We start from the raw sequence: 13,866 nt of genomic DNA, 5'->3' as shown, positions 1-13,866 counted from the left end.
CCAACCAGCGTCGTTGGCGTAAATTTAGCTCCGGTTGTGTGAAAATATATTTAAGGCTCTTATGGTCCGTATATATTTCACAACGATTTCCCAACAGAAAGTGCCTCCACTCCTTGAGTGCATGGATGACCGCTGCTAGCTCCAAGTCATGTGTTGGATAGTTTTCCTCATGCTTCCGTAGCTGCCTGGTAGCATACGCGACAACTTTGCCATCCTGCATCAGCACACATCCGAGGCCCTTTCGGGACGCGTCACAATATACTTCAAAACTCTTGTGTATGTCTGGCACGGTTAAGACTGGTGCGGTTGTTAGCTTCTTCTTAAGCTCTTGGAAGCTTCTCTCGCATGCTTCCGTCCATACAAACTTCTTGTCTTTCTTGAGCAACTGGGTCATTGGTTTTGCCACAGTGGAGAATCCTTCAATAAATCTTCTGTAATATCCGGCCATTCCCAGGAAACTCCGCACATCAGTAACGTTGGCGGGTGGCTTCCAGTCAAGTATGGCTTTGACTTTTTCTGGGTCTACGGCCACGCCTTCTTCGTTCATTATATGGCCTAGGAAACCAACTTGCCTTAGCCAAAATTCACACTTGCTAAATTTGGCGTACAACTGGTGTTTCCTTAATTCTCCCAAGACAATTCTGAGATGCTCAGCATGCTCTTCTGGTGTCCTTGAATATACCAGAATATCATCGATGAACACCACAACAAACTTGTCCATGAATTTCATGAACACTTTGTTCATGAGGTGGACGAAATATGCGGGGGCGTTCGTTAGTCCAAAAGGCATCACTGTGAACTCATATAATCCGTATCTGGAGGTGAATGATGTTTTAGGGATATCTTCTGTCCGTACTTTCAATTGATGGTATCTTGATCTCAAATCAATTTTTGAGAACACCTTGGCTTGTGCGAGCTGGTCAAACAAATCATTTATCCGTGGCATCAGATATTTGTTCTTCATGGTGACCATATTGAGAGCTCGATAGTCTATACACAGTCTCAGTGTCCCATCCTTTTTCTTAGCGAATAATACGGGCGAACCCCATGGTGAGGAGCTGGCTCGAATAAATCCTTTGTCCAATAGTTCCTTTATCTGCTTCTTCAACTCCACCAATTCTGAGGGTGCCATTCTATAAGGTTTCTTATAGATGGGAGCGGTGCCAGGTGCTAGTTCAATGCTGAACTCTATCTCTCGGTCTGGTGGCATGCCCGGTAGTTCTTCAGGAAATATGTCAGGAAACTCGCATACCACTAGAACTTTTCTCAGTTCTGAAATGTCCACTTTGTTCAGCTTTGGTTGCCGTGACCGTGGCCTTTCTTGAGCTGTAACCTTTATTGTCTTGCCGTGATCGTGAGTGAGTATCACGGTCCGATTGAAACAGTCAATGAATCCTTTGTTGGTGGTCAACCAGTCCATCCCTAAAATGACATCCAGTCCTTTATTTTCCAACACGATGAGATTTGCTTGGGATTTTAGTCCTTTGAACTCAATGATCACTCCTTGGCAGTAACTCTGAGCGATCTGCTTATTTCCGGGGGACTTGATGATCATAGATTTTTCCAAGGGAAGCATCGGAAAACCATGTTGCAAAACAAAATTCTTCAAAACGAACGAACGGGAAGCTCCAGAATCAAACAAAACCGTGGCAGGTACTGTGTTGACAGGGAACGTACCGAGCACGATGTCTGGGGCATTCTGCGCTTCTTCCCTGGTCACATGGTTCAGGTGGCCCTTCCTGTGGTTGTTGTTGGGATTGAAATTGTTGCGCTTGGGGGCTGGATTATTCCCACCATTGTTTGGCTTGGGGGCCGAGTTCCTCGGCTTTGGGCACTGTTTAGCATAGTGCCCTTCTTCACCACAAGCATAGCATGTGACCCCTGGACGGTACATGACCTCCTTGTCCCTGGCATGAAACTGTCTGACTGGCCTTAGATCAGTAGTCGTGGATTTCCTTGCTTCTGTCCTTGGAACCTCAGTCTTGCTTCGGTTGTTGCGAGCAAGAGTCGTCTTGTCCCTCTTTCGCTTACGGATATCTTCCAGACTACGGCGCTCATTCTCCAAGGTAATGGCCTTGTCAACCAGAGTTTTAAAATCCGGGAAAGTGTGTACAACCAGTTGGCATTTTAGTGCCGGTGCCAGGCCGTCCAGGAATTTTTCCATCTTCTTGTTCTCTGTCATGTGCTCGTCGTAGGCATAACGAGATAGCTGGGTAAACTGACCGTAGTATTCTGTCACTGACATGCCTCTTTGCTTGAGGTCGTCAAATTCTCTCTTCTTGATTTTTATGATGCTCCTGGGGATGTGTGCCCCACGAAAGCCTTCCTTGAATTCTTCCCAGGTGATGTTGTGTTCACTGGGATGCATGTGTTGGAAGTTTTCCCACCATGCTGCAGCTGCTCCAGTAAGGTAGTGTGGTGCATAAAGCACCTTCTCATGGTCTGAGCACTGAGCGATAATCAGCTTTCTCTCGATGTCACGAAGCCATTCATCGGCTTCCAGCGGCCTATCAGTGTGAGCAAACGTTGAAGGGCGAGTCTTCTGTAATTCAGACAACTTGGAATGTGGTTGATAGGGTTCACGGCGGTTTCCCATATTGATGACGTGATTCATCATCTCTTGGTGCTGTTGCTGGCTTTGTTCGAAGAGACGGCATACTTGAGACAAGGCTGCTTCGCTGTCCTGCTGACTGGACTGTCCCTGAGTGAAGTTGTTGCTAGTCTGTGTCCCATAAACTTCTTCTGGCTGATTGGGCATGGAACGAGTCCACGGACGAGACATTTTTCCAGTCTAGGGGTATTATTTTGCAAACTCATATGAGAAGGACTGTGTGGCACAAGGAAAATCTTGCAAAGGCAAAAATTTAAAAGACCTCAAGATTTTTTCAAGAAAGCATGAACGATTTCGCACGGAGAAGAATGGCTTAAAACCAATCTTACACGCGAAAAGCAAACACACGATACATCACTCAGGATGTTCGTACACAATCCTGACATGTTATTTAGACTAGCACACTCCTCCGGAATGCAGTGAACACACTAATACAAACTAGCGTACAGATAAAACACATCATACAAGCAGACATAACGCACGGCTACTCGGCGCTCTCAGTCGGAGATGGTGACGATGTCCTTTCCCTTGCCGAGGGCAAGACTCAGTGGTGCAGGAGATTCAACCTCCACCTCCTCTCTAGATGGCTCCTGGCGCGTAACACTGCGCTGCAGTGATGGCGCGGGTGCGGCAGGCGGTAGTGCGGGTGTGGCAGGCGGTGTAGCTCTGACTGGAGTAGGAGCGATGACTCGGTCGAACTCCTCAGTGGTAGGCAGACGGCGAGCAGTGGCCAAAATGGCTGGTGCATAAGAGGCTGAAGATGAGACGAATGTCAGAGGCGGTGCCGTGTGGAGAAGCTCCTTCCTGCAGGCAGGACCACCCCGGACTAAGTCCATGCGGGCAGCCACAAGATCGTCCACGAGGTTGTCGAAGGATTCCTCCAGAGCCTTGAGGTACTCCACGACCATCTCGATGGCTTCATCTCACTCTCCCCGATGGCAGGCGAATGCATAGTGACAAGTATATGGCACATGGCATGTGAGGTAGCGGTAGCGACGAGTCTTCATCATAGGAAGGATGTCCCGAAGGTGAGCTATCGCCTCCCAGGAAGCCATCTGCATGGCATGCCTCTCCGTAGGCATGGCCCTTTCCACAAAACGGAAGTGGCGAGATGCAGAACGTCCTCCCTTGAATTGCACCACGGCTTGGTGCATAGACACGTCGTCGCTGAGCTTGTGCTGGCAAAGCGTGAACTCCGGACGAGTCGCTGGCCCGATCGCGAGCTTGGCGATGGAGACGAGGAGTTTGACAAACCCCTCGGGCACGTTCGTGAACACTCGAGTCTCGCAGTTGCTGCCAGCCATCTACAAAATTAGGCAAAAATTCTGAGTAGTCAAGTCATAAATTTATGATGACCAACAGAAAATAGCTACAATTGCAAAATGCTGAAAAAGCACAAAAGACACTAATAACCGATTAGCGATCGCACCTAGTGGCTTCCTACAGTCAGCCTGGCTCTGATACCAAACTTGTCACGACCGGTTTTTCAATAAAATATTTATTGAGAGACCAATCCCTTTTACGGACCAGTAAAGAAGAATTCCTTCTCACTGGTAGACAATATCTTGGTCACATAAGAAAAATACCAGGAGTACTGAATATAATACAAGGTTGAGCGGAGACTGCTCAACAATTTATTACATGTACGCCGATAAAACATAACGGCGGATATGGTGGCATAACTACTAACTCACGATAACAACGGTGGTGGAAATATCACCGCGATGTGGGTGATATGACTCCTAAAAAAACTAACAACTCTTCGAGCGTCGGAGTGAGGCTCGAAGAGACTTATTGCGGGTGGCGGAAGCGTATATATAAAACAAGTGACCAATATCCAGGATCGCACGGGACTGACTGGGACTCCTCTAGGCGTCGGACGCACTATCAAACTCTTCATCCAAGAGATCGCCTTCGTCGACATCTGGCCAAATCAACAAGCCAGGTGAGTACTATGAAAGTACTCGCAAGACAGTTCGGACATAAGATATAACAAATGTAAGCATGGAGCATAAGAACAGGTTAACAAGTGCATTCAGACATCGAGACAATAATGCATGGGAAGTAAAATAGAAGTCGGGCGGTAGTCCTCCCGAAATCCCAAAATAAATACTGGGTGCCAAACGAGGGTCTGAATGACTGCTCGAGAGGAAAATGCAAGAATAACAATGCCGCAGTCGGGCGTCAGGGCGACACCACATAAAGGGCTTATAATTGAAAATAAAAGATAGTGTGTGCCACGGTCGGACGTCTAAGCGACATCGCAGAAAGGGCTTATATCAAAAGTAAATAACATAAGTGCTACAGTCGGACGTCTGAGCGACATCACATAAAGGGCTTATATCGAAAGTAAATAACAAACATGCCACAGTCGGACGTCTGAGCGACATCACATAAAGGGCTTCATAACTTAATATCTTAGTAGCTCAAGGATTTAAATCATAACCAAGGAATAATCAAGCATGAGATAAATAACAGGGGTTAGTCCATCCTTAGGAAAAATGTTTAACTAAGTTTACCACTCAAGTTTGGTTACCGGGGATAATACCACAAGGACTTGACATAGATATGGATACACTGATCACGATACTTGACCATGGATACGATGACTCGGAAGGATTTGACTCTGCAGAGTTTGTACTTTAAGCACAGCCAACGGATTTCAGTAGTCACGGGGACTAGTTCCGTTTACGGTGTTTTGGAAGAAATACGTCTAACCAGTACACACCCATTCAACATTCCGAAGCCAGGAATCACCCTCGGCAACGTTCAAGAAAACCTTGAGACGGGGAGGCTACTACCTCGCGTAGCATGGGATCAAAATTTCTATACGCGCGCTCTAAGGGGTGCCCCCCTCTCGGTCCCAACCGGAAACATCCATGCCCCCTGACCGGATGACTGGCTTTAATCCAGGGCCATGGAACCATCATCCCGGCCCCTCTGTTTGGTGTGTACACGGAAAGAGGTTACCAACTTACTAAACCGCATTCTGGCAGAAAACATGTGGTAGCACGGAAGGGGGAAGAACGATAACGTGACTCCGTCCACGTTAACGTCGGAAAGTATCGGATGACGTAAGGCTGGTACCACCTTACTGCCCTTCATGTCACCACATGACTAGGCAATCTCTCATCAGAGATCACAGTAACTTTGGAACACACGGGTAGCTGCCTCACATGCAACGAGATACTCACCGATACTCATATGCCATGCACAACCTTTCATGCAAACATGCAAACCACCTATCATATCAAAGGTTCAAACATGCTTGCCTGGTTCGGAGAAGTCGGAGTCTAGCTCGGCGAAGTTCGCGGCTCCGTCACCTCTCCCGGAACCTACGGTATAGCGAAAAATGCATACTAACGTGAAAACCAACGCATGCATAAAAGTTGTTCCAAATTTTTTTTCAAATAAATCCCATAAAAAAACTAGACAAATTTATAAGACTGTCAGAAAAAGAATCACTCAAAAATCACTTTTTATTAAAAAGTTATAAGGGTTTCTGTCCAGGGACTCATCTGTAATGAAACAGAAAAGTTCCAGGGGTTTAACTGAGAAAACAGAAAATGGTTCGAATAGAAACGCGCCAGCCCACAGAGAAAACGTACTCTGCCTGAAGGCGCCAACAGAAAACGCTTCGGGGGTGAAAGAAGAGAGGCTGACGTGGGGGGTCCACATGTCAGGTTTGAAAAACCTCGCTGGCGCCCGAAGGCTGCGGTGGTCGCCGGCGTCGAACCACGGCGAGTCCAGGAGATCGGAGTGTACCAAGTGTATCAGCGTGTCCTTCCGCGTCGTTGGGTGGTGGACTTGGGCGTCGAGGAGCACCACGTCGACGGCGGCACTTTCTCCGGCGGACGGCGGCTCGGGCGATGGTGGGGAACTCCGGTGGTGTGCTGCAAACTTCGAATTGAAGCGCGGGTCAGAAGGAGGGATGCACTAGAGAGCTACTGGCAAGAGATTGGAGGCAGAGGTGCACGCACGGGAGCGAATCGAGCTAGATCCCATGGCGGGTCACGACGGCCGGAGTTGAGGAAGGAGACTTCCTCGGGGCTCTTCCAGTGGCTAGGCGGGGTCTTGGTGGAGTGCAGAGGTGGTGTGGGTACTAGCTGGAGCTCGGGGCCTCTATTTATAGGCGGCTCGAGGGGGTGGCCGCGAACGGAGAATCTCCGGCGCGCAATTACGGCGAGGCAGTGGATTGGCAGGGGGTTTAGGTGGCCAGGCAGCATCAGTGGGCGTTACTGGTCCCGTTCCACTGCTAAACTCGGTCGGGCATGGCGTAATGGCGCCGGTCTTCGTCGGGGTCGCCGTACTGGCACGGTGGCGGCAGAGAGCGCGCTCCACGCCTAGCGGTTCACGACGAGGGTGGCAGCGCGCATGGGGGAGTGGAAGACCACGCGGCGGCCTCCGGTGGCTTGGGCGGCGTTGGCCAGCGCCGTCTACGCTGTGCTTCTTCCTGGCGGCCGCAAAGCCGCCGCTGGCGTCGGTCACGGGGCGGCGCACCTCCTCCTGCTCGTCGCCGACGCCCGCAAGCATCCAGGCGCTCGTGCGGTGCAGAGGACAAGGGGGAGGGTACAGGAAACACGGCGACGCCGGGGCACTGGTGAGATCGGCAAGGACACTGAAGAAACGACAGTGGTTCAGACACTGTTAACTAAATTTGACTGAACATGATATTGACAGTGCTCTGAAGGTGTTCGATGAAATGATAAGGTGTGAAGAAATTTTTTCCTGGAGCTGGGACTTGGTGAGGTGACCTCTCAATGCACCCAGAGGCTGGCTGATTTTTCTCAGAATTTTTGGAGAAGGATTTGAATGAATTTCATAAAATTTGGCAAATCTGGTCCAAACTTGCAGCAAGTATAGTTTGAAAAATTTGAACTGAAGACCAGTGGATCTTCATGGATCTTGGTTGAGGGTTCAAAGGACTAGGAAGGGAAATTGGTTTGGGGGCAAAAATCAAAACAGAAAGGGTAGCTCCTTTGAAAATCTCCAAGAGCTAGAATAGAAGGCAGAAATTGTTTTTGATAAGATATAAATGGAAAATAAATATATGGAGAGGTTCAACTTGCTGTAGTTGAGGTACATCATGATCCAAAGGTGGGGAAAGGTTTATGGAAGAGGATTTGTACATAGGTCATGGCAAGGGAGATTTGTTGAAAGTGGAAAAAGATCATTCCAAAAGCTATAGGGCTTTTCAAGGAATTGTCAAAAGACATTTTTCCAAGAGAGAAGTATTTTGGTTTGAGTCCAAATTAAAAGAAAGAATCTCCAAGACCAAAATCAAGTCTTGGGTGAAACCAAATAAAACTCTTGCCATAAAGAAAATATTTTGATAGGGAGGGTTCTTTTGAAGGAAAAATTTAAATCACCTCCGTCAAGTCAAATAAATTTTTTGAAAAATCCAAATAAAATTTTGGGTGTCACACATAGGAACATGTATAAGTCATGAAGAAAGCAATAGCAACATACTAAACGATCGAGTGCTAAGCTAACGGAATGGGTCAAGTCAATCACATCATTCTCCTAATGATGTGATCCCGTTAATCAAATGACAACTCATGTCTATGGCTAGGAAACATAACCATCTTTGATGAACGAGCTTGTCAAGTAGAGGCATACTAGTGACGCTCTGTTTGTCTATGTATTCACACACGTATTATGTTTTCGGTTAATACAATTCTAGCATGAATAATAAACATTTATCATGATATAAGGAAATAAATAATAACTTTATTATTGCCTCTAGGGCATATTTCCTTCAGTCTCCCACTTGCACTAGAGTCAATAATCTAGATTACACAGTAATGATTCTTACACCCATGGAGTCTTGGTGCTGATCATGTTTTGCTCGTGGAAGAGGCTTAGTCAACGGATCTGCAACATTCAGATCCATATGTATCTTGCAAATTTCTATGTCTCCCACCTGGACTAAATCCCGGATGGAATTGAAGCGTCTTTTGATGTGCTTGGTTCTCTTGTGAAATCTGGATTCCTTTGCTAAGGCAATTGCACTAGTATTGTCACAAAAGATTTTCATTGGTCCCGATGCACTAGGTATGACACCTAGATTGGATATGAACTCCTTCATCCAGACTCCTTCATTTGCTGCTTCCGAAGCAGCTATGTACTCCGCTTCACACGTAGATCCCGCCACGACACTTTGCTTAGAACTGCACCAACTGACAGCTCCACCGTTCAATGTAAACACGTATCCGGTTTGCGATTTAGAATTGTCCGGATCAGTGTCAAAGCTTGCATCAACGTAACCATTTACGATGAGCTCTTTGTCACCTCCATAAACGAGAAACAAATCCTTAGTCCTTTTCAGGTATTTCAGGATATTCTTGACCGTTGTCCAGTGATCCACTCCTGGATTACTTTGGTACCTCCCTGCTAAACTTATAGCTAGGCACACATCAGGTCTGGTACACAGCATTGCATACATGATACAGCCTATGGCTGAAGCATAGGGAACATCTTTCATCTTCTCTCTATCTTCTGTAGTGGTCGGGCATTGAGTCTTACTCAATCTCACACCTTGTAATACAGGCAAGAACCCTTTCTTTGCTTGATCCATTTTGAACTTCTTCAAAACTTTGTCAAGGTATGTGCTTTGTGAAAGTCCAATTAAGCGTCTTGATCTATCTCTATAGATTTTGATGCCCAATATATATGCAGCTTCACCGAGGTCTTTCATTGAAAAACTCTTATTCAAGTATCCCTTTATGCTATCTAGAAATTCTATATCATTTCGAATCATCAATATGTCATCCACATATAATATTAGAAATGCTACTGAGCTCCCACTCACTTTCTTGTAAATACAGGCTTCTCCAAAAGTCTGTATAAAACCAAATGCTTTGATCACACAATCAAAGCGTTTATTCCAACTCCGAGAGGCTTGCACCAGTCCATAAATGGATCGCTGGAGCTTGCACACTTTGTTAGCTCCCTTTGGATCGACAAAACCTTCCGGTTGCATCATATACAACTCTTCTTCCAGAAATCCATTCAGGAATGCAGTTTTGACATCCATTTGCCAAATTTCATAATCATAAAATGCGGCAATTGCTAACATGATTCGGACAGACTTAAGCATCGCTATGGGTGAGAAGGTCTCATCGTAGTCAATCCCTTGAACTTGTCGAAAACCTTCCGCAACAAGTCGAGCTTTCTAGACAGTAACATTACCGTCAGCGTCAGTCTTCTTCTTGAAGATCCATTTATTTTCAATGGCTTGCCGATCATCGGGCAAGTCAACCAAAGTCCATACTTTGTTCTCATACATGGATCCCATCTCGGATTTCATGGCCTCGAGCCATTTTGCGGAATCTGGGCTCACCATCGCTTCTTCATAGTTTGTAGGTTCGTCATGGTCTAGCAACATAACCTCCAGAACAGGATTACCGTACCACTCTGGTGCGGATCTTAATCTGGTTGACCTACGAGGTTCAGTAATAACTTGATCTGAAGTTACATGATCATTATCATTAACTTCCTCACTAATTGGTGTAGGTGTCGGAGAAACTGATTTCTGTGATGATCTACTTTCCAATAAGGGAGCAGGTACAGCTACCTCATCAAATTCTACTTTCCTCCCACTCACTTCTTTCGAGAGAAACTCCTTCTCTAGAAAGGATCCATTCTTAGCAACGAATGTCTTGCCTTCGATCTGTGATCGAAGGTGTACCCAACAGTCTCCTTTGGGTATCCTATGAAGACACATTTCTCTGATTTAGGTTCGAGCTTATCAGGTTGAAGTTTCTTCACATAAGCATCGCAACCCCAAACTTTAAGATACGACAACTTTGGTTTCTTGCCAAACCATATTTCATAAGGTGTCGTTTCAACGGATTTTGATGGTGCCCTATTTAGAGTGAATGCAGCCGTCTCTAAAGCATAACCCCAAAACGATAGCGGTAAATCAGTAAGAGACATCATAGATCGCACCATATCTAGTAAAGTACGATTACGACGTTCGGACACACCATTACGTTGTGGTGTTCCGGGTGGCGTGAGTTGCGAAACTATTCCGCATTGTTTCAAATGTAGGCCAAACTCGTAACTTAAATATTCTCCTCCACGATCTGATCGTAGAAACTTTATTTTCTTGTTACGATGATTTTCAACTTCGCTCTGAAATTCTTTGAACTTTTCAAATGTTTCAGACTTATGTTTCATTAAGTAGATATACCCATATCTGCTCAAATCATCTGTGAAGGTGAGAAAATAACGATATCCGCCACGAGCCTCAATATTCATCGGACCACATACATCTGTATGTATGATTTCCAACAAATCAGTTGCTCTCTCCATAGTACCGGAGAACGGTGTTTTGGTCATCTTGCCCATGAGACACGGTTCGCAAGTACCAAGTGATTCATAATCAAGTGATTCCAAAAGTCCATCATTATGGAGTTTCTTCATGCGCTTTACACCGATATGACCTGAACGGTAGTGCCACAAATAAGTTGCACTATCATTATCAACTCTGCATCTTTTGGCTTCCATATTATGAATATGTGTATCACTACTATCGAGATTCAACAAAAATAGACCACTCTTCAAGGGTGCATGACCATAAAAGATATTACTCATATAAATAGAACAACCATTATTCTCTGATTTAAATGAGTAACCGTCTCGCATCAAACAAGATCCAGATATAATGTTCATGCTTAACGCTAGCACCAAATAACAATTATTTAGGTCTAAAACTAATCCCGAAGGTAGATGTAGAGGTAGCGTGCCGACCGCGATCACATCGACTTTGGAACCATTTCCCACGCGCATCGTCACCTCGTCCTTAGCCAATCTTCGCTTAATCCGTAGCCCATGTTTCGAGTTGCAAATATTAGCAACAGAACCAGTATCAAATACCCAGGTGCTACTGCGAGTATTAGTAAGGTACACATCAATAACATGTATATCACATATACCTTTGTTAACCTTGTCATCCTTCTTATCCACCAAATACTTGGGGCAGTTCCGCTTCCAGTGACCAGTCTGCTTGCAGTAGAAGCACTCAGTTTCAGGCTTAGGTCCAGACTTGGGTTTCTTCTCCTGAACATCAACTTGCTTGCTGTTCTTCTTGAAGTTCCCCTTCTTCTTCCCTTTGCCCTTTTTCTTGAAACTAGTGGTCTTATTGACCATCAACACTTGATGCTCCTTTTTGATTTCTACCTCCGCTGTCTTTAGCATTGCGAAGAGCTCGGGAATTGTCTTATTCATCCCTTGCATGTTATAGTTCATCATGAAGCTCTTGTAGCTTGGTGGCAGTGATTGAAGAATTCTGTCAATGACGCTATCATCCGGAAGATTAACTCCCAGTTGAATCAAGTGATTATTATACCCAGACATTTTGAATATATGCTCACTGACAGAACTATTCTCTTCCATCTTGCAGCTGTAGAACTTATTGGAGACTTCATATCTCTCAATCCGGGCATTTGCTTGAAATATTAACTTCAACTCCTGGAACATCTCATATGCTCCATGACGTTCAAAACGTCGTTGAAGACCCGGTTCTAAGCCGTAAAGCATGGCACACTGAACTATCGAGTAGTCATCGGCTTTGCTCTACCAGACATTCATAACTTCTGGTGTTGCCCTTGCAGGAGGCCTGGCACCTAGCGGTGCTTCCAGGACGTAATTCTTCTGTGCAGCAATGAGGATAATCCTCAAGTTACGGACCCAGTCCGTGTAATTGCTACCATCATCTTTCAACTTTGCTTTCTCAAGGAACGCATTAAAATTCAACGGAACAACAACACGGGCCATTTATCTACAATTAACATAGACAAGCAAGATACTATCAGGTATTAAGTTCATGATAAATTTAAGTTCAATTAATCATATTACTTAAGAACTCCCACTTAGATAGACATCCCTCTAATCCTCTAAGTGATCACGTGAGATGGAGTAGTTTCAAAGGTGAACATCACTATGTTGATCATATCTACTGTATGATTCACGCTCAACCTTTCGGTCTCCGTGTTCCGAGGCCATATCTGTTATATGCTAGGCTCGTCAAGCTTAACCTGAGTATTCCATGTGTGCAACTGTTTTGCACCCGTTGTATTTGAACGTAGAGCCTATCACACCCGATCATCACGTGGTGTCTCAGCACGAAGAACTTTTGCAACGGTGCCTACTCAGGGAGAACACTTATACCTTGATAATTTAGTGAGAGATCATCTTATAATGCTACCGTCAATCAAAGCAAGATAAGATGCATAAAAGATAAACATCACATGCAATCAATATAAGTGATATGATATGGCCATCATCATCTCATGCATGTGATCTCCATCTCCGAAGCACCGTCATGATCACCATCGTCATCGGCGTGACACCTTGATCTCCATCGAAGCATCGTTGTCGTCTCGCCAACTATTGCTTCTACGACTATCGCTACCGCTTAGTGATAAAGTAAAACAATTACATGGTGATTGCATTGCATACAATAAAGCGACAACCATATGGCTCCTGCCAGTTGCCGATAACTCGGTTACAAAACATGTTCATCTCATACAATAAATTTAGCATCATGCTTTGACCATATCACATCAGAACATGCCCTGCAAAAACAAGTTAGACGTCCTCTACTTTGTTGTTGCAAGTTTTACGTGGCTGCTACGGGCTTAGCAAGAACCGTTCTTACCTACGCATCAAAACCACAAAGATAGTTTGTCAAGTTGGTGCTGTTTTAACCTTCGCAAGGACCGGGCGTAGCCACACTCGGTTCAACTAAATTGAGAGAGACAGACACCCGCCAGTCACCTTTAAGCAACGAGTGCTCGCAACGGTGAAACCGGTCTCGCGTAAGCGTACGCGTAATGTTGGTCCGGGCCGCTTCATCTCACAATACCGTCGAACCAAAGTATGGCATGCTGGTAAGCAGTATGACTTATATCGCCCACAACTCACTTGTGTTCTACTCGTGCATTCCATCAACGCATAAAACTAGGCTCGGATGCCACTGTTGGGGAACGTAGTAATTTCAAAAAAATTCCTAGGCACACGCAAGATCATGGTGATGCATAGCAACGAGAGGGGAGAGTGTTGTCCACGTACCCTCGTAGACCGATAGCGGAAGCGTTAACACAACGCGGTTGATGTAGTCGTACGTCTTCATGATCCGACCGATCAAGTACCGAATGTACGACACCTCCGAGTTCAGCACACGTTCAGCTCGATGACGTCCCTCGAACTCCGATCCAGCCGAGTGTTGAGGGAGAGTGTCGTCAGCACGA

This window comes from Aegilops tauschii, chromosome 5 (genome assembly GCF_002575655.3).
Source record: "Aegilops tauschii subsp. strangulata cultivar AL8/78 chromosome 5, Aet v6.0, whole genome shotgun sequence".
NCBI classification, from domain to species: domain Eukaryota; kingdom Viridiplantae; phylum Streptophyta; class Magnoliopsida; order Poales; family Poaceae; genus Aegilops; species Aegilops tauschii.
Note: the sequence above shows the minus strand (reverse complement) of the source record.